At 40.6% G+C, this 27,421-nt stretch overlaps 1 long non-coding RNA gene across 3 annotated transcripts; it reads right to left on the reverse strand.

The window, feature by feature from the left end:
• Positions 1–1,050: 1,050 nt before the first annotated feature.
• LOC306826585 lies at positions 1,051–26,736 on the reverse strand. 3 transcript variants are annotated; one of them, XR_013779453.1, is made up of 4 exons: positions 26,522–26,736; positions 17,420–17,514; positions 8,796–9,676; positions 1,051–1,098 (listed from the first exon to the last, which is right to left on the reverse strand). It is a non-coding gene; the product is annotated as an uncharacterized lncRNA (long non-coding RNA). The 3 variants fall into 3 exon arrangements; XR_013779454.1 differs by lacking the exon at positions 26,522–26,736 and adding an exon at positions 23,176–23,352; XR_013779455.1 differs by lacking the exon at positions 26,522–26,736 and adding an exon at positions 20,014–20,233.
• Between the last annotated feature and the right edge of the window lie 685 nt (positions 26,737–27,421).

Here is a 27,421-nt window from a genome sequence, read left to right on the forward strand (position 1 = left end):
GAGAAAGTGACACTGACGTCATCTTCAGGATGAAAAAACATGTAGCATTTGGCTCTCTGAGAGGTCAGGCCTGTACAGTAGATTAGTTAGCTGGTCATGTTTGGCCTATTCAATTATAGAAAAATATTTTTTATTAAAAACATGAATAAGTTAGAAACCAAAAAATCTGGAATAACAGAAAAAGTCAATCCATAAAACAGTCTATCAAGTTTTACGAGGGTTATTTTGTTAATATGTTATTTAATTTAAAATTATACACTATGTTAATGAGTTTAATAGAAGCACTTCACCCTATTTGTCTGGAAATACAAAACAGTAATGAAAGCTTTCATTGATGATTTTAATCCTGGGAGAATTGTGTCCGAACTTTTACTGATATTAAGACTAAAAGTATGTTTCAAAACAGAATAAATTCACAAAAAGGAAATACAAAGTTAATTTTCTTTTTAATAGACATCAATTTTTACAATACAACCGTCACACACAAACATAAAGGTTCACAGGAAATCAAACGGATCAATCAGCCATTGAGAAAATACGGGATGATTTTTGTAGCACAGTTAAACTTGACAACCGAACGGAGCTCTTAGTTTAAACACTTTAATTACTCTGGGATTTTATTATTTCAGACTCTTGAAAATGAACAACATGATTGATTACAGATATTTAAGTTCAGCATGAAAAACAGATGTGTTTATTACAGTGCAATACATTTCATCATGTATACAATGTACATTTTTTAATAAATAAAACCCATTTTTCTTTCATTATTTTACATTTTCATATGTAAATTCTTAATAAAACAAAACCAATTTACAGGAAACATTAAGAAAGGCACAGCTGGTTGGAAAACTGTATCTTAGTACTGAGTGCTCTTTGTCCTCTTCTTGGAGTCAGTCCAGTTTAGCGGTTTTTTGACATGTTTGTGATTCAGCTCAGAGGTCAAGTTGTGACTGTTCATTCAAAATCATGTAAAGAATTTAATTGGGCAAAAAACCCCAAAACCGTCAGGATATCCAATCCAATCCAGTCTGAGATGTTTTTCCTAGATTCAGAAGTTTTTCAGCCAATTAGGGATTTTTTCAGCACATCATTAACCTGTAGAAAGACAAGACGACAGAGGAAAGGAAATTAACATGTGAGGAATAAAAACAACAACTAATATCAGTTTCTCAGCTGGGATCAGTGAGATGAACAGAAACTTCAGAATCAGAAATGACACACACAAACATGATAGAAAAACAAAATGACGGAGTTGGTTCCAGTGTAAAGGGGAGGGCAGAGATATCATAATGGTTGCCAATATGCTACTGTGTTTGAGCCCACACTCCAACACCTTTGACCTCTGTAGTCTGGAGCAAGGATGGGACACATGATCAGCAGGGAACCCCAAGATTACTCCACAAGGGAGAAGACACACACACACACATCCACCGAGCCGACACGCTCCGCTGTCTGGTTTTGCACTGTCATGACTGAACGATGACTGAACGACATATGGACATGACCAGTAGAAATCTGAGAGTTGAAGTTCTTGTTTCTCTGCAAAACCTTCAATGAAACACAACATTTCTGCAGGTTTTCAAAATGTCATGTTTTTGTGCAATATCATGCAGCAACAGTTCAGTAAAAATCAGGGCTGTGTGGGTTCTGAGTAGGTGACTGAGGAGATCAGAAGCAGACATTGGTCCCTGGGTAGCTGCAGTGTTTCAGGCATTGGTCATTATGAGTGGCCTTCCTCAGCCTGGAGGACTCTCCAGGGCTCCTCTTCTTCTGCCCACACTGTCCCAAAGACTGACTCATGCACGCAGAGGGCAGACTGCAGTCCTGAATAAACACTAGTCTACACAACACTACATACTCAAACTACACAGACTAACGAGAACAAAGTGCCATGTTGTTACTTAAAGTTTATATATTGCCAGGCAATTTGTCTGAGAATTAAAATAATGTGTTGTAACGTTTAACGACATCACCTTGCAGAGGGCAAATTATACCAAAAAAAAAAAGTGGATTTGCTATGACTGACTGGAACACACCACTTGTTACAGTCTACATACTGTCAAATGAATGCAAAATACTTCAGAGTTTAAGTCTGGACAGCTTGGAGGCTCAGTTTACTCAACGTTATTTTATTAAGGTCTTTGCTTGAGTTGAAACTTCTAAAGTCTAAAGCTGTGATAAAACAGAACAAACAAATAAACAACAGCAGGCCATCATGAGCCACACAGGTTTAACATTTGTCTATTCAGTCTTTCGGTTTAAAGACGTCAGATCTGATGTGAGTAAAAAAAACCTCAAATGAAAAGATGATGAGAGTCCTGATTCTACGAAATGATTACCTCACGTTTGGTGATTAAATGATTAAATGTTTCAATCCTTTTAAAGGCAGACTTTAAAACAACTTCAACTTGACTGAATCAGTCCCCCCCCCCCCAAAAAAGAAAAAAAACCACACACACACACACACAGTCTCACACTGTTCTGCTGACATTGTGTCCGTCCAACAAAGACATTCCCGCAGCCCCCTCATTATAAATACATGTCATTGGATCACAGCTCGTCTGAATCCCTGAGTCTGCTGCGCTCTAAGTGGCCGTGACTGAGCCCTGAATGGGTGGCCGAGGGACCGCTTTACCAATAGAGCCAACAGAGTGTCTGTGTTTGTGTGTGTGTGTGTGTGTGTGTGTGTGTGTGTGTGTGTGTGTGTGTGAGAGAGAGAGAGAGAGAGAGAGAGATAGGGCCACAGCCCTAAGGGAATGAAAGCTTCTCAGCGGGGCAGGGTCAGAGGTCAGGTTGTCTGTTACACACACACGCAGACAGTTTACTGGATATCTGTGGTACGAATTGATGCAGAAAAAAAGGGATACGATGATGATTGGAGTCGTTTCCAGAGTTGACAAGTAACTGCTCCATGTGTGAAAGAGGTTCACTTAAATCTGGGGCAATATGTGTCTTCTGCCTCAACAACAAAGCTGCACAATTCTAGACCAAGCTTACTCTGATGGAGGGAACAACATTTGTGTGTTAGTGCGATAGTGTGATTGTGCTTGTGTGTGTGTGTGTGTGTGTGTGTGTGTGTGTGTGTGTGTGTGTGTAATAAACATTCATCCTATCTCATTTTGCAGGGGAAAAAGTGTTTTTATCCCTGTGGATCCTCAAACCAGGCCACAACGTGGTACTCTCCTTCCTCTCTCTCTCTCTCTCTCTCTCTCTCTCTCTCTCTCTCTCTCGTAATGCTTCTATTTCAAAGTCAAAGCCTGCAGTTTTCCGCAGGTACTACAAACTTTTCTTCATTATACATTGATCAGCATTTTAAAACTGCAGAGATATGATATGGACATGACTGGATAAAATGATCAATAATCACACAATATATGTGTGCATTATATTATGTCCATATATATTTTTTGTTTTGCAGAGACTGAGTGCATGCTGCTAGATGTTATTCTCAGGCTCTGCTCGTGTGTGATACAAACTGGACTCATTAATGCAGTACTACAACAATGAGCAGAGCCTACGATGGCGGCTGCACATGCTAATCATTCATGCTAGCACCTTTTCTCATGCACGTGTCTCCTCCCCCTCACTAGACGAGGACGCCAAGTAGCTGCTTGAGCACAGTGCCTGATGGGAAACAGAGGCATCATGGTGGTGTTTTAAAAGAATACGCATCCACCATCTCTGTGGGATTTCTCTTTCTATCAAACTTAGGTGATGCTTTGCGTATTTACTAAATGCTTTTTAGCAGCGTGAGAAACTAAAGAGAAAATCAGTAAAGGAAGTATAATTTAATATTTTTATTCTTTATGCTGGAGCTCAGTTGAATTCTAACAATGTTGACCAACCTCAGAGCTTCTTAATACAGGATACAGATTATTTTCAAATACTTCTTTGGAGAAAATACGCCTACTACAAATGTGATAAGAGCATGTGCTAAATTAATGTTGTCAGTCTTAAGCAAAATGGGGGAAAAAAAGAAGATCAATCAAATAGTGGATAATTACATATGGTCCACGGGTCAGTTGTTTTATGGTAGTTTAAATAACTGTAATTAATAGTGTTTCTATTAAATTTTAAGTTTGAAGTTGTTGTTCAAGTGGGCATTTGAAATAGTCCGTAGAATGATCAGGAATTTAAATACTAAAGTAATATTTATATCAAATAAAACATGCGATTAAAGGTCCTACAATTCAAATATTCTGCAGTAAGACTGATGAAATGTTTCATTCGTCCTTACCGAGTGTCCAGCACTACGAGAGATCTAAGACTTTTAAGAGAAAAGGCCATTAAAAAAAACACAATATGGAAATAGAGAATAATGGAGAGCAAGTGACAGAAAACAAGAGAACGAGGGACAAAGATGTGAGTCTCAAAACAGTTTTAAAGCTGAGCTTCCTTTAGGCATGAGTGAGAAACTATGAAGCCCGGAGTCGTGTGAATGCTTCGAGAACACACAGATACATACACACATACTGCTGACACACACACACACACACACACACCCTCCCCACTGAGCCGAGCCTGTGCCGGTGAGACAGGTCTATGGGTCTATTGAGGGGACGGGGAGCGAGCTGTCTCTTTCTGTGGAGCTAATGAAGCCTGCACCCACAAGCATAAAGGAGAGAGAGAGTTAGCACCGGGCTCCTTCACCCATTCACCCACTTCCTGCCTTTACACAACTCCTGATGAGGTAATGCTGTAACTCTTAAAGGGATACTGTAAGTAACACACCTTTATGAGCACTGGGGTCGTCAAAAAATATGAGTCTGACGAAGACACAATCCTGCTTCCACAGCTGGATGCGATCGTGTAACAGCAAAGTAACACAGTTGTCTCCTACGTGAAAAGCTGTTTAAAGACTGATGTTTGGTATACTTATGTGGCACCAGTCAAAGCTTTTTATTATCGTCAACAAATCAGACAGAAACACCAAAGTATGTCTTTTGCTGCTTCATACTATAATAGGACCCAAAGTGCATTCGTTTATCTTGAAATAAAAACGTTCACAAACATATCGTTGAAATTCTTAACAGGTCAAAACTGCACCCTGAAAAAGGTTTGGTACTTTTATTTTAGCAAACCTATCAGAGATTTCCGTGAGGGGACTATTTTTGGCAGCAATTTATTCATAATTCTTCAACTCTTAGACGTATTCTCACCAGACAGTGTTTTTAAAAAATTTTTTTTACTTAAAACAAACCATCGCACCCGGGATCACTGCAATAAACTATCACACCTTCCAGTTAAATAGTGTAGCTCATTTGAATATTTGTAATATTTTTTGTATATGGGAGGAGAAGGCCTTTGAGCATTCTCGTAATTAAAATGATGTCAGTGGTTTCTTAATGAGGGGTTTATTGACATTACAGAAATATTAAATCACACCATGTTTAAACTTTGAGACGTCATGGTTCCTACTTATCTCCAAAGTGAATTCAACGTTTGATTTGACAGAAATAACAACCGCATCAAAGGTGCTAATTCACTATTTGAATATAAACTCTTAACAGGATTTTGTCAATTTCCTCCAAAGCCCTGAATCATGGAGTTCAGTTACAAAGCTGCCATCAATCCTGAGAGAAGCAGCGAGTGGCACCACACTGCAGAGCTTGAGACCCACGTGTCACTCAGAGGAGAAATGTCATAGAAAGCGAAGATGTGGAGAAAAAAGCTCCCAGACAACACAATCAAAGTTTCAGCAGGGGAGGTCTGACTTCAGGCTGCCTGTCGATCTGCCTTTCTGCTGTTCTGCTGCGACTGTGAGATGATGAAGCAGCTCTTGTTCAAGTCTACACTCAGTCTAGTCCTCTGTGAAGCAGCAGACTGGGCTAACAAAAGACAGCAGTGCTAATCAAACAGAAGGGCTACTTCATTAGCATCCAGCAAGACCCAGACAACAAGCAGAGTGTCCCCACACACACACACACACACACACGAGCCAGACAGCCCCAGCTCTGGCCTTGACCCCTGAACTCTAGGGTCCTCTTTACACCTGCTACTACAACATTCATGCTAGCGGGAGTGTCTAGCCAGCACCCAACTATTCTGCATACGCTCTCCTCACATTCCCACGCTCCGCTCAGACCTCTAGGTCGGAGACGATCACCGTTTAAACACGTCAGTATTCATAAGCCACATTATGGACATCTGCATTGTGTCTGGGTGTCTGCATATTTGAGGCTCGTCTTCACGACTTTATTTCTTCTCGGCCTCTCATACATACTTGCTGTCCTAATTGTGTGCTTTAACATTGTGTTCTTTTTTGGCAACATACCACAGGATATGGCTGTTATTTGTTGTGTTTAGCTTATTTTCTCCATGTTGAATGCTTTATTGTTGGCTTTCTCTCCCGTCAATACAATTCACATAGCAGATGCTTTTATCTAAAGAGACGTACGTCACCCCCCAGGTTCAACTTGGGCCTCCCCTCGTCTTGATGGCTTTATTTCTTTCTTGTTAGTAATTGGGATGTTTCCTTTCCCTTCTTACCTTTGAGATTGATGTGTAATTATTATATGATCTCATCTCTTACTGACGCAGAATGAAAATGCGACTCATTCATAATCATTCTCACCTCTAATACACGGCTTAATTCCCCATTTTTGCGCTATCACCAATTTTGCTCATATTCTTTCCCTCCCCTCTTCTTTCTCCTCTTTGGTTTCTCCCTGTAGAATCCTTTTTTATTGTTGATGCTTTCTCACCCGGCACATCAAGGGTAAACTCCTCTTGCCTTCCCTTCCTCTTCCTGCTTCTTTACACTCTGTCATTGGCTGATGCAGCTTCACATCTCCTCATTGGCTGCTCCAAAAGACCGAAACAGTGATGTTACTAACGTCAGTGTAGTCGAAGCGCTTGAGTGTTCTTGTGAGAAACGTGGTTGTGTATATTCCCGATAATGTGATTGGGTGGGTGCAGCGTTTGGCGGGGTCTTCATTCAGATCATGTGAGAGAGACCCTGCAGAAGGTTTGCTTCGCCACGCAGCATATGGACGCCCTACTCGCTCTATGTAAATGTCCAAGACGCATGTTCACAAATGCAGACAAACTACCCCCCCTTCACTCCCTCATTAATTGTTCCTCCTAAAACCAGACACCCCCCCCCTCCTCTTCTCAAATAATAACCTCTCCACAAAATTCGCCCCCCACTCTATCTTCCCCTCATGAACGACCCCCCCCCCCCCCCCCCACACACACACACACACACACACCCCACAGTCTAGACCCCGAAACCCTCTCTCTCTCACTTGAACCAGACGCCCCAAACTCCCCCCTACTCCTCCCCCCTTCCTCCTCCTCTCGCCTCAGCTCCCACGACCAGCAGACGGACCTTATGATTTGCGTGACCGCCATTTTGCTGCCCACAGTAGACATAACTGTACAGCACGGCAGCTGGCCTGATGGGCGAATGCAAATACGAGCGCCACATTGTTACTCAGACGTCTTCTGTCTCATGAATTAACGCCTGCATTCAAACAAGAGCAGCTCCATCAAATGGGAAACAAAAACGGCATAACCCCGGTAAAAGACCAAACGTGAGGTAATCATTTAAACAGCGCCTCAGTCCTTGATTACAGAGTGAAGATTATTCTTAAGTACGTTTTTAATATCCACATCAGTGGAGTATTTTTGGGGAATAACACAGATAGATTTCTTCAAAACCTATGATCCAGATATCCTTTTAGGATTAGATCACCTACTTATTGACTCGTCAAGTCCTTCTCTCGCAAAATCATTCGTCCCCACTATTTGTTCAGAGCCATGGTAACCAGACACACATGTGCATTAAAATGAGACTATTATGGTCTGGAGTTTGTTGGGCCTATAGATTCCTTTTTAATTAGAGAATGTGTGTGCGTCTGAGCTAACGTTTTCATCGAAGAGTTATGTGTGTGTGTGTGTGTGTGTGTGTGTGTGTGAGCGCAATCTGATTTTGAAAAACAGTCCGACCTAATCTTTTTGTACAGTGTGACATTTGCATGCGAGCGAATAACATGCAAGCACGGCATATGGCACAGAACACCCATGATCTTGATCTCAGGAGCAATCGAACACACATCAGACACATTTCAAGGTGCAAAGCCCCACAATCTTAGAGAAAAACAAAAGCCATTAATACGCTGTAAAACGCCACCTCGCTGGAGCTTCATCTCTGCTACGCCCCGTTCATACGAGCAATTATCAGCGCATGCAAACAACATGATGGTTGGAGGTTATGCAAATGCAATTAGCCCCGATTTGCATTCGACAACAGTTAACGGATGCACAGATGGCAGGCGACAGAGATGCGCCGCCATCTTTGGCAGAAAGGGGAGACTGGCAGCCATTTTGTCTGAATCTGTGCCCATGTGGATGGAAACCACTGCACTGCATCGCTGTGACGACGAGCTGTGGGTGCTGCTGCTACTACTGCAGGCTGGCAAAGGCTTTAAGGACAAACATATACAGACCATTTACTCAAAAATAACCCTAAAGCTCCCTGTGTGTAATAAAGTTTAACATAAAGTGTAAAAATTATTTTAAAATATATGGATCCCAAATTATAATTCAATTTAACAGTCAGATCCCAATCATTTCTCAAAGTTCAAGACGTGTATTTTAAGGCTGTCATTGACATCCTAATATGATCCTCTCTGAGCCGTATAGGGTGCTAGCTGGGTGTGTCACAAATGCACACAAACACACACACACACACACACATGGACTACATTAGACAGGGAATGACTTAATGGCAGCACATGGAGAGCTGTTCATGAAGTGGAAAATGCGGAGTGCGAATGAGAGATACTTGCCATTTCACCAGCTCCACTACAGACTGTTAGTGTCTCTCTGCGCTCTGATCTTCTTTGCTCTCTGCTGCTTACTCACTTTTTTTCAAAGAGTGGCATTGACACCATGTTGGGGGAAAAAAAAAAAAGATGCTCAAACTTCATGTGCCAGTGTTTATGGTTTTAAACAGACATTTGTCTACAGCTCACCATGGTAACGGCAAGCCAAGAGAAAGTGAAGGAGAAAATAAAGATGGTACAGTCTCTTTGTCAAATATAAAAAATGGCCAGGGACTAAGCAGCAGGCGAGTCAAGGATGGGGAGTGAGTCAAAAGCAGAACTCCCAAACTGGTTTTTAAGCAGCCGGAGGCAGAAGGTGGGGGAGATGTCAATCTTATGAAGGAAGGAAAAATCAAGAGAAAAGGAAACATCCCTCTCGGCAGTCTCTCAACATTCTGGGTATTATTCAGGGAGCGATCCCCTTCAGCAGAACCACACACAGCCAGCGGAGATCGGGACCGAGGTCCAGTCTCTGCAGCTGAGAGGGGCCACACAGGGCCTGTCCTTTGGAGGTCTGCGGGGCCCTGAGGCCTCAGACTAACACAGGAAACCCCACTCAGAGCTGTGCAGCGCTCTGTGTTTCATATTGATTTCTCCTGCATGCCGCTAGCTCCAGAGGTGTTTCCAGCCTTCAGGGAGCCTTTCCATCCTTCCCGGCCCACTCACCAGCTCCCCGCCCGGGCTTCACTGACTCTGCTGGACCCTTGGATGGAAGGTACGGGGCCACGGGAGGAAGAGGAGGAAGACGAAAGCCCGTGGCAATGATGATGAGTTACGCTGGGTCTCTGAGTTCAGTCATGTAGCAGCCTTTATGCAGCCTTCCAACCACCCACCCTTGTTTCCATCTGCAAAAAAAATAAGGGAAAATAGAGTGTTTTTCAAAATCTCACCTTTGGCATTCAGCCTCCCTTTGCACAATGCAAATGCAAATGTAAACACTAACACTTTGATTAAAAATATGTGGGAAGAAAACACCAACTTGCTCTTTTGTAACCTGCCTTGAGGCGCTCACTTCTACAGAAACAAATAAAATGTTCAGAATACAGACGCGTCCATTTCTGCTCATTGTCTTAAATGTTTTACCACACATCTGAATCGCTCTCATCAGAATCATTACAAGTAACCAACATCATTAATACATATTTGTATATACTGTCTCGTAATTTCTTTGTCTCGAAATTATTTTAGCTTTGCACAAGTTCTCTTTTTAATCTTGAGAATTACTTTATGTGGATCCCTTTACTGCCATATATCCTGAAAACACTGAAAGCATCTGAATCCTGTTATCATGCTAATACAATATTGTCCTTTATGTGTTCTTTTGTTCTTTTCTATCAGAAAAATGAGATGCAGGGGCCTCCTTTAGTAACTGTGCACCCACTTTCCCCCATATCTGAACCAACCAGAAGCATAAACAAAGCTCATTGTGTTTTACTGAGAAAAAAAAGACCAGACATGAAAAGTACAGGGTTCAAATGTGGGGTTGATTGTTTGCACATTTTGAGTGATATGCATGTTTTCTTCATACAGTGGGTTAGTACATGGAGTGGACCCTGCCTCGGTCTGTGCACTGGAAAGACGCGGGGTGAGATTGGGTGAGCCAGAGGAAGATTCAGACACAATGCACCCATTGAGCGGGTTCAGACATGGGTGTTAACTCCCCATTCCTTCACACACAATAGGGCCCCCCACTAGAGCCAGCGTAAGGGACAATGTTGGTTCAGGGCCGCCCTCCACCCAGAGAGGGAGAAAAGAGCTGCATTATCAAGATGGTAGGAGAGGGGAGGATGGATGGAGAAAGGGGGGCAGGAGGAGGAAGGCTGATGGGAGATGGAGGGATATGTTTGTGTATGAGGAGGGAGGGGGGGAGGGGGGGGGCTGTGACCTGTGGCTTTGGCCTTGAACAAAACAGAGAGACGTGGACAAACACATTACAGCAGCACCAAGCAGGAGACGGTCTCAAATATTTAGAAAACTTTGAAGAAGGATTTCTAGAAGTTTCTCCACATTTTGCCAAAATTAGAAAAAATAGCCATGTTGCTTACAGTGGCATATTGAAAAGTTATATATTACTTTATCAAACAAGACTGGATAAAATACAGATTCCAACAACAGCATGAGCCAGTATTAAGACATTAATCCTAAGGCTATGTTTGAACACTTCTGGGTATAATAAATGGGTTTCTTAAGAGTGACTGTGGGTGGTTTTCTTGTGAGCCAATGCTGAATTTGGTAAACTGAACTGCTGCTTCTTCTTTTGGTAACAATGAAGAAGACTTTTGCTTTTGTTCTCGTCGTTTTAAGTTTAATGTGTTTCACTAACATGTCTTGTTTCTGCTTGCTTCTGAGTTTTTGCAGATGAAGTTTAAAAGGACACAAAAAGACTTTGGAGGTTTATTGAACTTAATACCTGAACTTATAGGCTTAGGGGGTCATTGTGCGAAAACAGAGGGGGGGCCACTAGTTCAGGAAACTAAAGCACAAAATGACTTTAAGCAAACCTTCTACATACTTCAGAGGGAACGATCTGAGCTCACGATCTTTTCATTCTTGATATGATGATGCAGAGTCTCAGGGTCAACTTGCATGTGTTATCATAAAAAGAGCTTTTTTTAAAAAAATGGTTTTTGCACTTTGCGTATTTCAACATAGACCCTGTTTTAATTTCAACTACTTATTCTATGTCTATTTCCTTCTTTTGTCCCCTCGAGCTTCCAGATCGTCTCTTACGGGGTCATGAAAAAAGAGATCGTGTCGCTTGTTGTGCTGATTGAACGTTTAAGACTGAGGGAAAGACACTTGGCTTGCGTTTCACCGCGCAACTTTTACCTCTTAAAAATAACAATAAAGAATGTTGTTTGGTACATTTCCAGCTTGCTCCAGCTGTTCCTCTGATCTGCACGATGAGCATGAGATGACAGATTGAGGAGTTTATCTGCACTCTTTAATGGCATCGTGTTTGCAGCACAGAGAGGAGATCACATCCTTCAATGACTTCAGCATTTTTTTTAAACATCTTGTGCGTTCCTCCAAAGACCGTATAACAAGCATTTGCTTGTTCCCGGCTGCTTGTTATTCGCTCGGCGCTTGTAAAGCAACCCTGTGTTGGAAGTGAAGCTGTCAGCGTTAACAAGCCGTTTGTAATGTAAGTGTGTAAGCTTTTATTCTGCCTCACAGGTAAAAAAGAAGGTTCTACTTTTAATATAAAGAGGAATGCATCCGTTTGGTAGTGTTTGAGGCGGTATAGGTTGTGTGAGGGGTGTTTATGGAGATACCGTGTCTCTCTGGGAGCCTAATAGAATCCTGCGGCCGGAGTGAGAGCTCATTGTGCTGCTGTAAAGGATTACACTGGTAAACTGGTAAAACAGGGGAAAGAGCCCAAACACTCTCTACCTCCTATGGAGAGGCAACGAACCAGCAAACAATGAGAGGGGAGAGTATGCTGCAAGCTGACTCATTTCATCAACGGAAAACAGACCCGGAGACAGAGGGAAAAGTAGAACAGAGAAGCTGGAAAATAGAGGAAATAGATGAAGGAGTTTATATACATGCATGTGCACACGTCCAGGGGAAGAAAAAAGGCCCGGAAAGGAAGTGAAAGAAAGTAAAAGGAGGAGAGCAGTAGGGGGCTGCAGGGCGACAGTTTCAGTAGAAGAGGGTGATGTGGGCAAATGATGTCTGTCGGCTTGTCTGTGTGCATCCTGAGTGACAGTTTACAATCTGTGAGGCAGCAGGCAAGCCCAGCAGGTCGCCTCTTTCCCTCCATACAATCCCTTATTTCCAAACCTGTTTTTTCTCTGCATCAAAACCTCTGGCTCTCATCTGCTAACCAGATATAGATTATTTTTGCAAGCACCACATCTCCTCTGCATTTATCTGAATATGTATTTTCTCTCTCAGTTTTTACAGCATATTGTCCTAATGCTGAATGATCGTAATGTGTTTCTTGTAAGACATCAAGAAGAAAGCTAAGTATTTGTTTAAGACATAAAAAGGTAAAAAAACCCCAAATAAAACATATTGAAATGATTTGGTTTATCGTATTCGTTAGCCTAGCAACACACGTTTCTTTTTGGCTTTTGTCAGCTGAAAAGAGGAGAGAGCTGGGATGACATGCGACACATGGGTTGCTGGTCGGGAGTCAAACCAGGGACCAGTGTGTGGTGGACTCTCGCCTCCGTGGTTCTTTTCTTTTTTTGCCCATTTTTTAAAAACTACGAATCTTTCATCCCATCCATCAGAAAACCATTCTCCTGGTCGAGGAACATGGGATATTTTTTGCACTTAATCTTACATTGTTTAATTGAGCAAGCACATTTTTAAACTGTAAGACGAGGCACTCATTTCTGTTTTATCCTTTTTCCTCTTTCTAAAAGGGCTGTTTTTGAGGGATGGTACTTCCTGGTTTGAGCAGAAGTTGTTTAACCCTTGTGTTTAACTTGGTTTGGTCCCTTATGTCCAATTAAGCTGACTTTGTTCTTATAAGTTTCCACCTTACATGCATTATAGTTATACTAAGCCGACTTTTTTAAAGACATTTTGGGTTCATAAATGTAGATCTTGGTTCAAGTAAAAAAAAAAAAAATTCTATAACAGTACTCCTGTCTGCTGCCTTACTGCTCGGCCCCTGACTGTTTTGGATTTCCTAAAAACTCAGATTTGACTGTGTCGACAGCGACTGTGTTTAGTCAAACTGTAAGGAGCTTGTTGCGTCTATTTGACCGTCTAGTTAAGAAGCTTAAGTCTCTTTGTACTAATATTTTCTAGGGAACTTAAAGTTCTACAATTTGTATTTTGCATCTGTTTAGACATTGTGTCACTACAGAGGTAAGGGAAGGAAAATATACCCCAAACACCCGATGAGCAAGACGACCCCCAAATATTTCCCACATTTTCCAAGACAACATGCAAGTGAAGCTTTATCCTCCCCTCATCTCCTGTTCAAATGGAAACCACACTGAGCATAATGCATAATCTGTATTCTGCAACCTGGCACGCTGAAAGACTCCTCTCTCCTCCTCCTCCTCCTCTTCGCTCTCTTCATCTCTGTTCCTTCAAAGGCTGCCGAAGGTGCATTCAAACGGCAGGATACACACTCAGCTAACAAACCTCATTAATGGCCCATACACACGTTCTTAATGCTAACACTAGCTGCCACAGATCGCCTCTCTGTGCACACACTGGTGGCCACACTGACCACCACAAAGCGTCTTTACAGAGCTAATTAGAAGGAGCCCCCTCTCTATTTCAGACTCATCTGAATAGGAGGGAAAATTATGAATGGGGGAAGGGGGTGCAGAATGAGGAGAGAGCTAGAGCTGTGTGATAGAACGAAAGGTTGGGTGCTTGCTAATATACTCAACAAGATAACAGCTCGCCTCGTGTGGATTTAAAGTAAGGAGCTCGTGCAGGCAGGGGGAACAGAATTAGTGTGACACTGCTATGGAGCAGCTATGGCGGAGAGCGGGGAGAGAAAGGAGTGATGCACAGATTTGATTGGTGTGCCAGTATCTGGTGGGAAGGGGTGGGTGTGTGACACGGGCTACAGGAGAAAGGCAGTCAAGGAGGAGAAATTGTATTTCAGAAAGCTGTGTGGAAAAACGCTGCTCGTAAACAAGAATAGGCAATCAAACAAAATCACAACAATAAGGTACACTTTTTTTGTCTTACGGCAAACACACTACATTTTCAGAACATCTTTTTTGCCTAACCTTGCCTTTTCTTTTCATGCTCATTATTGTTTCTTATGAAAGAGATGGTGATCAGTATTCTCAGAATAAAATGTGCCCCCTTTCTTTCAGCTCCCTGCCCTCTGTATTTAAACAAGTACAGAAGGTCACACTAAGAGTTCACATCTGAAACATTCCTCCATATCTTCCTCCACTTCATGTTTCATTTTTTTTTTCTTTTGTGTGTCCCTGAGAAGCAGTGGGTGTGTGCATGAGTGTGTGCAAAGTGCGTGGGTGTTTGTGTCAGTGTGAACGCAGACAATACCAAGTTGACAGTCGGGTTCTCAAAATAAGCACAAGGCCAAATTTGTATCTGAATGGACAAATTGATAATTGCAGAAGTGAAATATCACACTACTAATCCAAGTTTTGAGCATTTTAGTTACATAAATAAATTAATTAACATTTGCCACAAAATAATAAACAACCACTAAACAATCAACACTATTTTGCCAGTGATTATTTTTCATTTTTGCCAGAGCAGAATCCTTATCCAAATGATTTAAAATATATATAATAACAACAATTAGAATGAAAGAAAAAATAGTTCTAATCTTCAGTTCAATTTTAAGTTCAAGTTGAAGTTATGACCTAATTGTTTCCCAGTGGCCCCTGGTGAGGCTGCAAAGCCTTTTGGTGTATAGCAGGTGTCCCCATGTCACAGAGCTCCCCAGACAGCTTGTTAATTTGCACAACTTTTTACACACACATCTCTCCCTCGCTCTGCGTGTGTGTGTGTGTGTGTGTGTGTATTTATGCGTGTATATATATTAGTGATGGGACTTGACCCTAGCAAGACGCAGCAGTGTTTCGCGTCTTGCTGGGCGTGGGAAAAAGACGGGACCCCTTTTCACAGCTGCCTCAGCCGAGGCCCGGGCTGCTGGGGGCCCCTGTACCCCCTCTTCCCAAACACACACACACACATACACACGAGCCCCCCCCCCCCATCTATGTGACCCCACCTCCCTCCATCCCATTCAGGCTCCGGCCTACTTGCTTTCAAAAGCAGAGACCCCCTTCCCAGCCCTTCATAAATACATCTCATTATTCAAGCCCTAATTTGCATGGAGTTTCCAAAGAGATCTGCACTCGGCTCGTGAGGCCTGAAGCCCCCTCAGCCTTTTGGACCGCACAAGTGCAGATTTCAACTTAGTAATCTTCCTGTGTTAATATTTGCTTTAAAACGATCTGTACACACTTTCAAATGTAATTAACCTATAATCTGTTTTAAAATGTCTATAAGCCGCATTTCCCTCTTTTAGAGTTCCCTGTTTTTTGCCTAAAATACAGCAGAAAAACGGCAAACTCTTGGCCTGTGAAAAAGGAGTTTAGCATGCTATTAGCCCGCACTTTGCTAGTCTGTATTCCATCTGCCACTGGCTATTGTACAGTACCTCTCACACACACACACACACACACACACACACACACACACACACACACACACTTCAAACCATCTAAACCCCCCCCCCCCCCCCCAACCCCCCCACCACCACCACCACTCCCTGCAATGTATTACTGCAGAGATTTATCTCCCATCAGTCTGTATAATACTGAGGTTATAATTTACATCCACTTTAGAAAACAGCAGCACAGGCCGGCCCTTGCATATGCTAATAGAAAGCTTGGGAAAATCTGGGAGCCTCAAAGAACTCCACACTAAATTTAAATAACTGAGCTTTATATTGAGCCTCAAGGTTGTGGAACCATGAAGATTTGACCTTGCTAACAATGTGTACTTATTGTTTAATTCCTAGCACAGGACTTTTTAAGGAGGAATTGGAGGGAAAGACAGACAGGCGTAAAAGTCAGAAATGTTTGTTTCGATCTTTGCTAAAATAACTGAAAAGAAGAACTGAAAGAAGCCTTTATAAATGGGAACGTATTGTAATTGTTATGTGAAATCAAAATCATCACACAATTCATCATACAAAAGCTTTTTGCTTTCAAAGCAAGTTTTGACCTGATGCTGCCTTTACTAAACCATGCATACCGTTAATGCACACCATTACTTTGCTCACAATATAACCCGGAGACTTTGTTCGAGGGGAGGGAGACTCGTCAAGGTATTAGGGCCGAAAAGGACAGAGCCACCCAAACGCTCTTTCCACATGAGCAGGTCCAAACGTCGCCTGTTCTCTCCTAACGGGATAAAGAACCGCAGCAAAGATTACACGGCCACCTCCCCTGCACCTACCACACACTCTACCTGACAAATAGGATCACGGTGTTTAAAGGGATAAAACGCTGGACATGTGAGAATGAAAGAGAGATGTGTGTGTGTGTGTGGAGGATGGGGGTGATGTACAATTTAAAAAATGTAAATTCTTCAAAGGAATGATGGAATTCAACATGGAGCTCTTACTTCACTTGCTCAAACCACAGCGTTTACTCTGTTGCTGTAGGCTAGAGCAGCTTCACAGTGTATGTATGTATTATGATGCATAAAGGAATGATGTAAAACTGACATTTACACTGTGGGCAAATAAACCTGGCAGTAAATGTCTATCTTAATGTCCCTTTTTGCTTGAATAAAATGGAGGATTACTAGTGCTGCACACTCATTCCTGTTGCAAAAACCTTCAGATTTTAAAACTCAGACGAAGAATGTTTCACACCCACATACACACAACCAGCTCCATTTTCACAATAAATGGACAAAAATCAGCCCACAGTGAATGCTGCACAATAGCTCAAACAGGACTGCTGAAACAATCTGAAGGCCCCTAAGAAATGGCTTGATCTATTATACTGCACTGACTCTCACAAATATAAATATAAGGCTGGGCAAGGAAACTATTTGTACAATACAGCAAAATGTGTTTGCTACATGAATGTGTTGATATCTTAAATATTAACCTGCTGGCTCTCTGTTGCTCCTCTTCTTGTCAGGTGGCAGTCGGTCTTCATTCTGAGTCGGTCTCAACTTTAGATCTGAGGATGTCGCCATTTTCCTTTTGAGATAAAAGAAAAGAGGATGAGAGTCTGAATTCTGCTTTTGACCTTGCAAACAACAACACTTGTGTTTTCACCCAGTGCACTTCTAATTGTTTTGCATTTGTGCAAGTACATGTATTTTCTGTTGTATAAACAGTCAGCCAAGTATTTATGAAAAGCTAAGATTATGAGAAATGTGGAAAGAAAAGTCACTCTAACAAATAAACTATAACCAACAGCATCGAAAAGCATCAAAAACTCAACATAAATGATATGAAAATCATGACTTTTAAGGTGAAAATACCAGTAGATAAAAAGATTTATTTTGTATCACTGCAAGACGAAGGACATGGAGGTCAAATTGTTTACAAGAATACTTGTTCTCATATGCAAGCGTCAACAACACACACATTCACACGCCATCCAGGCAATCTTGTCTAACAGTGCACATCAAATATTGTCAGTCATGGTCTAAATAGAGCATGCTACGACTTCTGGGATATTCAGTCATCTCTGAGGCCCGCTGATTCTGCTCTAAGAATAGATCAAACTATGAGCCAATGTCCTATTTTGTTCATGTCTAGCAGGCAAACTCCAATACCCCCTACAAAACACACATTTGAACGTCTCTGCCATGTCTAACCTGGATTCAGCTGCAACTATGAAAGCATGTAGGAAATATAGGACGAAGATGGCTTCATATACAGCCTGGAATCTCTTTAGTACTGAGTCACTGATGCAATATGAGTTTGAAGTTTTAAATACTGCAAGGTCTGGTTTAGTTTCAACAATCTTAACAACCATCACATAAGTGTCACCTGATGAAAAGCACAATCTACAATGTCAGATCACTGTGCTAAACTATCTAATCAGACTAGGCTTCATGTTGCACCAAGTAATGCACATACGCAATTATACAATACACATACACACTCAAATAACAGTGAGCAAGGGACATCCCCTTTCCTCATTAATGGAGACACACTCAGTATCAGAGGAGTCAGAGAGTCTGGATATAACCCCCCAGGACTAATTCACCTCATTTAGAGTACATGGTACAAGCCTCATGGTACTTCTCAGTATGCAAAAAAACACCAATAACCAACATGTGAGAGCTTAAAAAACATTCTACTGCTGCTGCCGACACTGTCACGTGATTCCAGAGTGGACCAATCACAGGAATCCTTTAACTATTTCTGTCTAACCCTCCAGATATTAATGTTAGAGCACCCACACAGTTATGACAAGCCTCCACTACATCACGCACTTGAGTAATTAAGTATGTTTATTCCACGTGCACCACTCTTTCTTTTTTTTTTGTCTTCAATTTGAACATAGAAACGACTTGTGGGGGTCCTCATGGGGCCCTAGCATCACCGCGATACCCAAAACACGATGAGCATTAAACGCAGCAGCATTCATGCGCTTCCGGACAGGGACTTCTCTGGAGCTGAGATGGAGCTACGGTGTGAAATAAAAACCGATGATGTTTGAGGCTCAGTGGAATCCCCACCACCCCTACTGCTCCTCATCGGCAGCCTCGTGCAGCCTCCTTGAGCATCCTGCTTCCTCCTGCTGCCTCCTCCTCTTCTTCCTCCTTGCCGGAGCAAGAGGACACCCCCCCAAACACACACACACACACACACGCACGCACACACACACACCTGGGCTCCGAAGTGCTCGGCATCAGTTAGTACTTTCGGTTCTCTAGCTTTATGAAATTAAAACTCATACAGCTAGATAACCAAAGATACAAACTAACACCCGTCGTCTCTTAAAGGGGCCGCCCCTCCGACACCAACACAGAGAGGATGAGAAGGAGAGAGAGAGTCGCCTGCCTGTGGCAATATTGAGCCCCTCACACACACGACCACACAAAAACATAGATACAAACAAAATAAAGGCTTTGATAGAAAATGTCGCGATATTAGCCTTCTAATTGTAACAAAGTGAATTTAAGTTTTTGTTTCTTAAAAAAACTGTTATTGCTTATTTGCTTCCATGTTTCACATCCAGACTCTCACAAACGTATCAATTGATAGAAGAGAGCTACTATTAAGTTCAACTTTTGCTCTACTAAAGAAACAGTGGTGCCATGAAAAAACACGAGTCTCCACACGTATATATAGACTACTGAATCAGCATTATTTCCTGCAACATTAATAAAGGTAGGTTACACGGACTAACGTAGACCATACATATCGTGTAGTGATGGATAAAGCCTACTTATTTTTTAAGGAGTCAAAATTGCTCTTTGCAAACAATGCTGGGTTTGTACTGGCTAATTTTGTACAACACTGCATCAGGCCTCAGAAACACAAAAAGTTCCCATCAAGCCTTTACTACTCTAATGCCACATCTTTACATTACATTTCTGGAAAACTCAAAAATGCATCAGGATGTAAACGATTATTTATAACCTTAAAGCAGGTAATAAAACGATAGCCTTAATAAAGTGAACAAAAGCCGAGGTTGCTCAAACTCTACCAATCACATTAAGGCAGCATCCCACTTACTTGCACGTCAAGCTAAGATCCACTCCAGTCAGTATTCTCCAACTAATCCGCCTTAAACGCAGTCTAGGCTGATTCATCCAATGACAAAAAATACTGAACGAAAAGGAAAGATATGAAGGCTAAAATTGTGCTTCGGTTTCTCTGACTTGGTTGTGTCCTCTTCGTCGCACACGCGAGCTGCGACTGACAAGTGCAGAGCGTGCACACGGTGAGCAGAGGGGAGAAACTCCGCCTCAGAGAAAGAGAGGGGGGGGGGGGGGGGGGGGGGAGATAGAGGGGGGGGGGGGGGTCTTACATCATCAGAGCCAATTGGAAAATGTAAGCAGGTGTGCGTCAATCAGGAGTTTATTCTCCAAATTATCCTCGTTGGTCAGGATGTCTATAAGAGACTTCAGAGGAGGGCGAAAAATGTGCAAAGACTTACGCACACGCGCGCGCGCGCACACACAGACAAGTGCAGCTGCCATACATTTGAGATTTTAAGAATAGGCCAATAGATTTTTTTTTATTTTTAGAATTGAATTCAAAATGTTGAAAAACATTTTTAGAACAAAAAGAAATGTATTCATGAAGCAACTCATTTATTGTCGCTTAAACTTTAAATAAGGGCAAGGACAAAAGCAGTCAGAGGTTATCATCAGTGCACTTGTTCTATATGTTACAGTCAGACAGAGCATTAACAGGTTTTTCACTGACAATTCTTCATGAAATCAGAGCCAAAACAACTATAGAAGCCTTTTAGTTATAATATATCATTTGTTGATTATCAAACCAATTCTAAGCAATATTCCGCAATAAAAGGAGATAAAAAGCAAGCATAAAAAGTCTTGTTATTGGCTGTTTCGACAACAAAAAGAACTTTGATGTTTCACATAGTTTAGGCTTATACCAGATGGCCTAATTAAAGCTTAACAAACGTTCAAAGAAAAATCTCATTCCTTACAAAATGCACGTTATAAACTACTCCAGACGTATACGCTCCCCTCTCTCCTGTTGAACACGTGTTATAAACTTGTAAACATGATCAAATGATTAAAGGTCATGTCAACATTCCTACATTTTTTCTGCTTTCTCCTCTAACCTAATTTAAGCTGCCGAATAAACCACCATCCTTATTATACTAAAGACAACTTCAATCCATGCCATCTTTAAAGCCTTTTAACAAAAAAGCATAAAAAGCATATATAAAGCATATTCTATGAACACTGATGTTTTCAGGATGCTGTTAAAACATGAAGGACCACCATATGTTGTAAGATATTTTCTTTAATTCCTGTAAGCCATAGAACTAAATTCATATTGAGCAGAGGAATTCCTGGTTTCTCTCCATGATGCATAGAATACCCACCGCTAGCCAAAGCCTGATAACACATGCAGGCAATATGCAGCCTTATCGATAGTGATGTTATGATATGAATGATATCTTGGCTGAGAAGATGAGATACTGCGCGCGATAACAATCACACCTTTGATAAAAGAAGCCAAGCAGGGACGAGAATAGCAACTTGTAATATCTTTCAAAGTTTGAAAGGATATTTAAAAGGTGCAGGGATATGTATGTATGTGTGTGTGTGTGTGTGTGTGTGTGTGTGTGTGTGTGTGTGTGTGTGTGTGTGTGTGTGTGTGTGTGTAAACCAATAACAGGGAGCTACAGTCATGGGTTTCCAAACGAAGCTTGCATCAGATAGCAGTTACATATCTGATTATTGCGCATGAGCAATCTGTAAGTATCATGGAGGTGCAGCCCAGGTCTGCCTCTATACTGTATCAATGCCATCCTCCTCTTCATCATTTCTAAACAGTTCTCCTCTTCATCATTTCTAAACAGATCTAATCAACCTTTTCTCTCCTGCTATCGTCGTGTAATTGAACTGACACCAAACTGTGAACAGTAAACGCTCCTACATTTGCATAAGAGAGCACTGTTCACTTTGATTGGATGTACAAAACTAATTTCTTCTGAGCATGCGCGATCGGGATATATCTAGTAGTATGTGCATGCCATATTGTAGCTCTAATGCAACAAATCAGCTTGCAAACTATGCTAGCATGAAATAAAATTAAGTAAAATATAATGAAATTTCCAATATGAAAAGAAACTATCGGAAACATTTTAAAGTCTGGGTTGCAATGTATAACTTATCCAGGAGATAACATGCATTTGGTCAGCTGTTCTGAATGTTTGAAAAAAATAAAATAAAATAAAGTATGTTGGACTAACCTACGTTTGTGCCTGTGTGTTCGTGTGTATGTCCTCAGATGGATTTTCCCACAAACAAGTGACAGGGAAAATGTAACCCGCCTCCTCCCCTCCTCTCTTGCCCCCCAGTAAAGAAAGAAGTCAAAATCAAGTTCAACAACGTGCCGGGGAGACATTTACATGACAATTCAGTCTGGGATCCTCGAGGTGCCCCCTCCCTGCCTGACAGAGTCTGGCGTCAGCCCCGCAACACTTTCCCAGGCTCACAACAATATCTCTGCTGAACTCTGCACTGCAGCGCTGCCCAGGGCCTCCTCCTCCTCCTCCTCCTCCTCCTTCCCCTCTTACTACAGGAATACTTCTCACATGAGCACATGGCCTCATTAAATATTCTGGAGTTTGCAGAAACTTTAACATCAATAATTGACGGTGAAAAAAAACGTGGCTAAGCATTGGGGATTGTCTGGTCCTGAAGTGAATCTGCGGTTATAAATAAAGCTAAATGATACTGTGAAACGTGTGTATAATAGCGTATATGTCTGTAATGATAACAGCAACAATTTATCATTAACATAAATACTTGCAAATAAATTAACCTACTTATACAACTATTTTTAGGATTTGGGTTTTGCTATATTTTTTATGGAAGATCATAACTTCTTTTTAAAGGGAAACAAACACCACTAGATGACCCTCTGTTATAAAAACACTTGACACTTTTCTCAAAATAAAAACAATGTATAATAAAGCTTAAAAGAGCTTAAAAGAGCGTTCAAAGTTAGCTCAAATATTAACAACTTACCTCAGTTTAGTCCAAAAATTATACATCCATATACTCCCTGGCTTATTATATTTCATCATTTAAGGAACATTTAAAATATTTCTATATATAAATATATGTCCCAAAATGCTTTGCATTCCTTAAAAAACTGACCTGAATTAGGAGAGAGAAATAAATATACCTCAGAGTTGCACTGCAGCGCCTGTTCTCGGTGATGATGAATATTTTCCCTGCAGATCTTCATGTATTTTTCCTGTTACATTAACGATAAACTGATTCCCTTATTTTGCAGGATTTTAAAATCCCCTCTAACCGGAAAAAACGCGTCAGACAGGAGTGTGATGTGCTGCGACTGCAAACAGACACACACATAGAGAGAGAGAGAGAGAGAGAGAGAGAGAGAGAGAGAGAGAGAGATGGCGAGGAGGAGGAGGAGGAGGAGGAGGGAATAAAGCCGGCTCACGGCCTATCAAATTTGTCAAACAGGCCTTGTGATAGGCTATCTGGGGGAATAAACGGGGATATAAAACAGCCTGGAAGTAGGTTACTGTGCTGATGGTATGATTTTGAAATCAGAATCTCATAGAGAGAAAAAAGAGCAGCAAATATGCAATGTTTAATATGATCCTGCGAGGTCATACGGATAAATCAACTGTTAATTTTCTAATAAAGGGGATTAATATCATCATTATTTTTAAAAGCACACTTTCCTAAAATAACAAACGTTTACATGTTGGCCTTCCATTTCTGTTGTGTTTGCCTCACTAACATTACTGATAAACCCCAGTTAACACTAAAGCACTATATTTTTCAAATGACAGAACACACTCTTCATTTTGTCCATAATTATCCAAGATCAATATGCTAATTAGCGCCTTGTTTTATGATCTGCAAAAATAGGCCAGTCAGAGAGACAATACTTCACACACAATTCCGTTTTACTGTTTTAAACAAGAAGCATAAAGTCTATAACCAGAAGAAAACAGAAAACAATAAAGCATATGTGATGATTTAACAGTGATGCATGCTGGGTAACAAGCCTGTGATGGATTCGGAGCTGATTTTTATTAATTTTTTTTCCGACATTGTAAATAAACCAACGCAGAAATAAACGCAGTTATTGATGTTACTAATCATCCCCCAGCCTCAGACTGTGAGAAGGAGCGCAAAAGAAAGTTTAACAGGAAAGATGTATGTAAAAATAGTCCACATCTTGCAAACAGGCACGTGGCGTGAACTACAAACCTACAGTAGGCTGTACAGTATAACGACTCCGCAATAGGACAAAACAGCGCCACACTTCGGTGACAAAAAAACCGAAAATCAACTCGTTGAAATAGTTAACGCTCATTCTGTATTATACGTTAGTTTTACTTTGTTCGATTCATGGTGGTTCTGGACGGAGACTTAAAAAAGAGAAAGAAAATGAAATAAAGAAGCTCAAATATGTCCTCGTGCACACAAAGACTACATCTTTAAATGTCATATTATCAAGTAATGATCCTCTTCATGGAACAACATGTAGCCAGTATCAATGATAACATTTTTATGACTGGACATTCAAATGAACACCATGGAAATAAATATTTTTTGAAAATCAGAGACAAGCTGTGTTAAATTTATATAACAATGCTGGAGAGTGGTTTGTAGTAGATCTCGTAACAAGTTCATCTTTAATACTGTCCATGTTTAGTGAGATGCACTTGATTTAATATTTTATCAGAGAAGCCCACCTGTTGACTCATTAAATAAAGGCCAAAAGACTGATTGAAATAATGGTTTGAATACTTTTAGATTTATTGGTCAATTATTATTATTATTATTATTATTATTATTATTATTATTATTATTATTATTATTATTATAACATGACTAAAGAGTTTTGGCTGAAGAAATCTTAAATGTCCATTGATGATTGATTTGATTCTCAGGGCTACACAATGATCTTTTCTTAAAGGTTGTGTTATTTATTTATAACAGAATAATGCAGGCCTGTTATACAACATTGAAACTTCAACTGAAATACTTTTTCTTGTAATTGAACAAAGGTTGTCATTGTAATTCGAGTTGTGTTTATATCCCAGTTAATTTCTATGACAATGAAACTATACACAAGATTTAGATGCTGAGCCTCCACACATTGTTAAATAACTGGCAGAGGATCAGTCACATTTTATTTCATTTAGGAGGAGAGGGGATTACAGAGTGAAAGACATGATGTATGATATCATTTATTTATTTAAAACATATTTATCCAACTGAACTCTGTTCATTTTATTTGGATTTATTTACAATATTTTTAGGATTAAGCCATGATGGATGTTCAGAAAGCTCTTTATCTCTTTTTTTCTGAAGTTGGTAAGAAACAAAGCAGAAGATGAATTTTAGAGATGTATTTTCTAGCTTTTAAATATGTAAGAAGAGTTTTCTTTTTATTTAAACAACAGTTAACCGTCACATCTGAAGTAAATTAGGAAAAATTGACAAGTGTATGTTTCTTCCTCACTGGTTTAATGAACTTGACACATTTCGCTTATTTATAATATTTGAATTACGAAAAAGTAAGGTGAGATCTTTTACATCTTCCAAATCTTTCCCTCTTTTTTAAATGTGTGTGTCTCTTTTATTGACTGTCTGCAGACAGTTATGTTGGTAATGTTTCATTTAAAAGCTCATAGTGCAGGCCTTAAATCACCTGAATCCTCAGACTTTAAGGCTTCGATTTTGTGGAATTTGAAGACATCTTTAGAAGACTTGGATATGTTTCATTTCTAATTTTATTTATTGTGATAAGAATGAATTCTTCAACTCTAGAATCAGGCTAACTTTGATTAGGACAGAATGGGATTGAGTTGCTGTATTTTATATTAAAACAGATTAACTGAAGAAGTAGTTGGAATACAAACTATGAATTTATGAATGTTGTTTTAAAACTAAAAATGTGTGTTCTGTTGTTTTCTTTTTTCATTCTAAATGTACAATAGAAAACGTTGAATGTCTATCAAGGTGACTCATTTGCACATTGAGATTGCAAAGACACCAACAGATCAAATGAGTCCTAACTGCATTCAAAGTGTGTCTTTGAAGTAAATGAAACAAAGTTATTTAACCTTAAGGGACAGAAGAAAGTCACATTCTTATTATTGTCCATGTTAACAATGTTGCCATGACATACATTGTAGCAATATATCGTATCACAAAAAAATTCTATTCATCTTAAAGTACTCCAATGACAATGCATGCATAAAAAAAAAGATCAGCTTGGGGACATGTCTTATTTCACAGTGACAGCAGATACAACTTGAATAATGTACTTTGGGGTCATATTAATTCTCTATATTGCTAAAAACACACACACACACACACACACACACACACACACACACACACACACACACACACACACACACATTTAGCAGATTTCTTCATTATGCCAGCTCTAGAGAGGACAGGCTCAATATAACGGACCTTTAGCTTAATGTCCAGTCTAAATACAGTAAACACAAAATCAGAAAAAAAGTTCTTACCCGGCAGGTTTATGCAGAGACCTGCTGATTCCTCCTCTGCCTGTCCTGAAAGAGAGAGAGCGAGCCTCCGTCCTCGTGCCTTAATTTGAAGCAGGCTGGGTTTTATGCTAATCAGAGCTGACACCGACCTGTGCCTCCTGAATAGAGAAGGGCACCACAGAGCCCGGTTCCCACGAGCCGCATTCCTCCGGTCAAGTTCAAGCTCAAAGCGAGAGCCTCCATTACTATGCGAGGCGTGCAGTGTGGCTAATTCAGAAAAAGCGCGCACTCCCCGCCGTGGGAGAGTTCGTCACATGTATTCAAATGCAGCAGCAGAGAGATGATAGAGAGAGCCTATGCTGCTGTCATTAAAACCACGAAACAAACAGCAACTCAAAAGGCTCTAATGCTGTCCATGAAGGGGGAAATGAACACAGCAAACCTCCTCTTATATTTAGACATTTTCTTCAAACGAAAATGTTTCAGTGTTGTTAAATTAACTTGCTGCAGCTTTATTTAAATAGGCAATATTTATTAAAGAATCTGTTTAATAGGCCTAATTATTGTGTGTGTGTGTGTCATGGTCCATACTTTTTAAAGCAGATTGACTGGCCATAATTTGGTCCATACACACACACACACACACACACACACACACACACACACACACACACACACTGGATATGAATAAAATTCTGGAATTGAGTAAATCACATAGTTTATAGTTATTTTCCTTTAGGACTTTTCAGCAGTCCTTGTGCAGTGTGCTCTGGCAAATAAATTTAACCTGGAACAAAATGGAGGCCTATATAAAAAGACAAGTACTAACAGCAAAACGCAGTGGACTTTAATCATATACATTGTATTTTAGTATTTGGGTTGTTATGTGCAAAACTGAAATATGTAACATTGTCGTATTTA

This window comes from Symphodus melops (genome assembly GCF_947650265.1).
Source record: "Symphodus melops genome assembly, chromosome: 7".
Taxonomy (NCBI): Eukaryota; Metazoa; Chordata; class Actinopteri; order Labriformes; family Labridae; genus Symphodus; species Symphodus melops.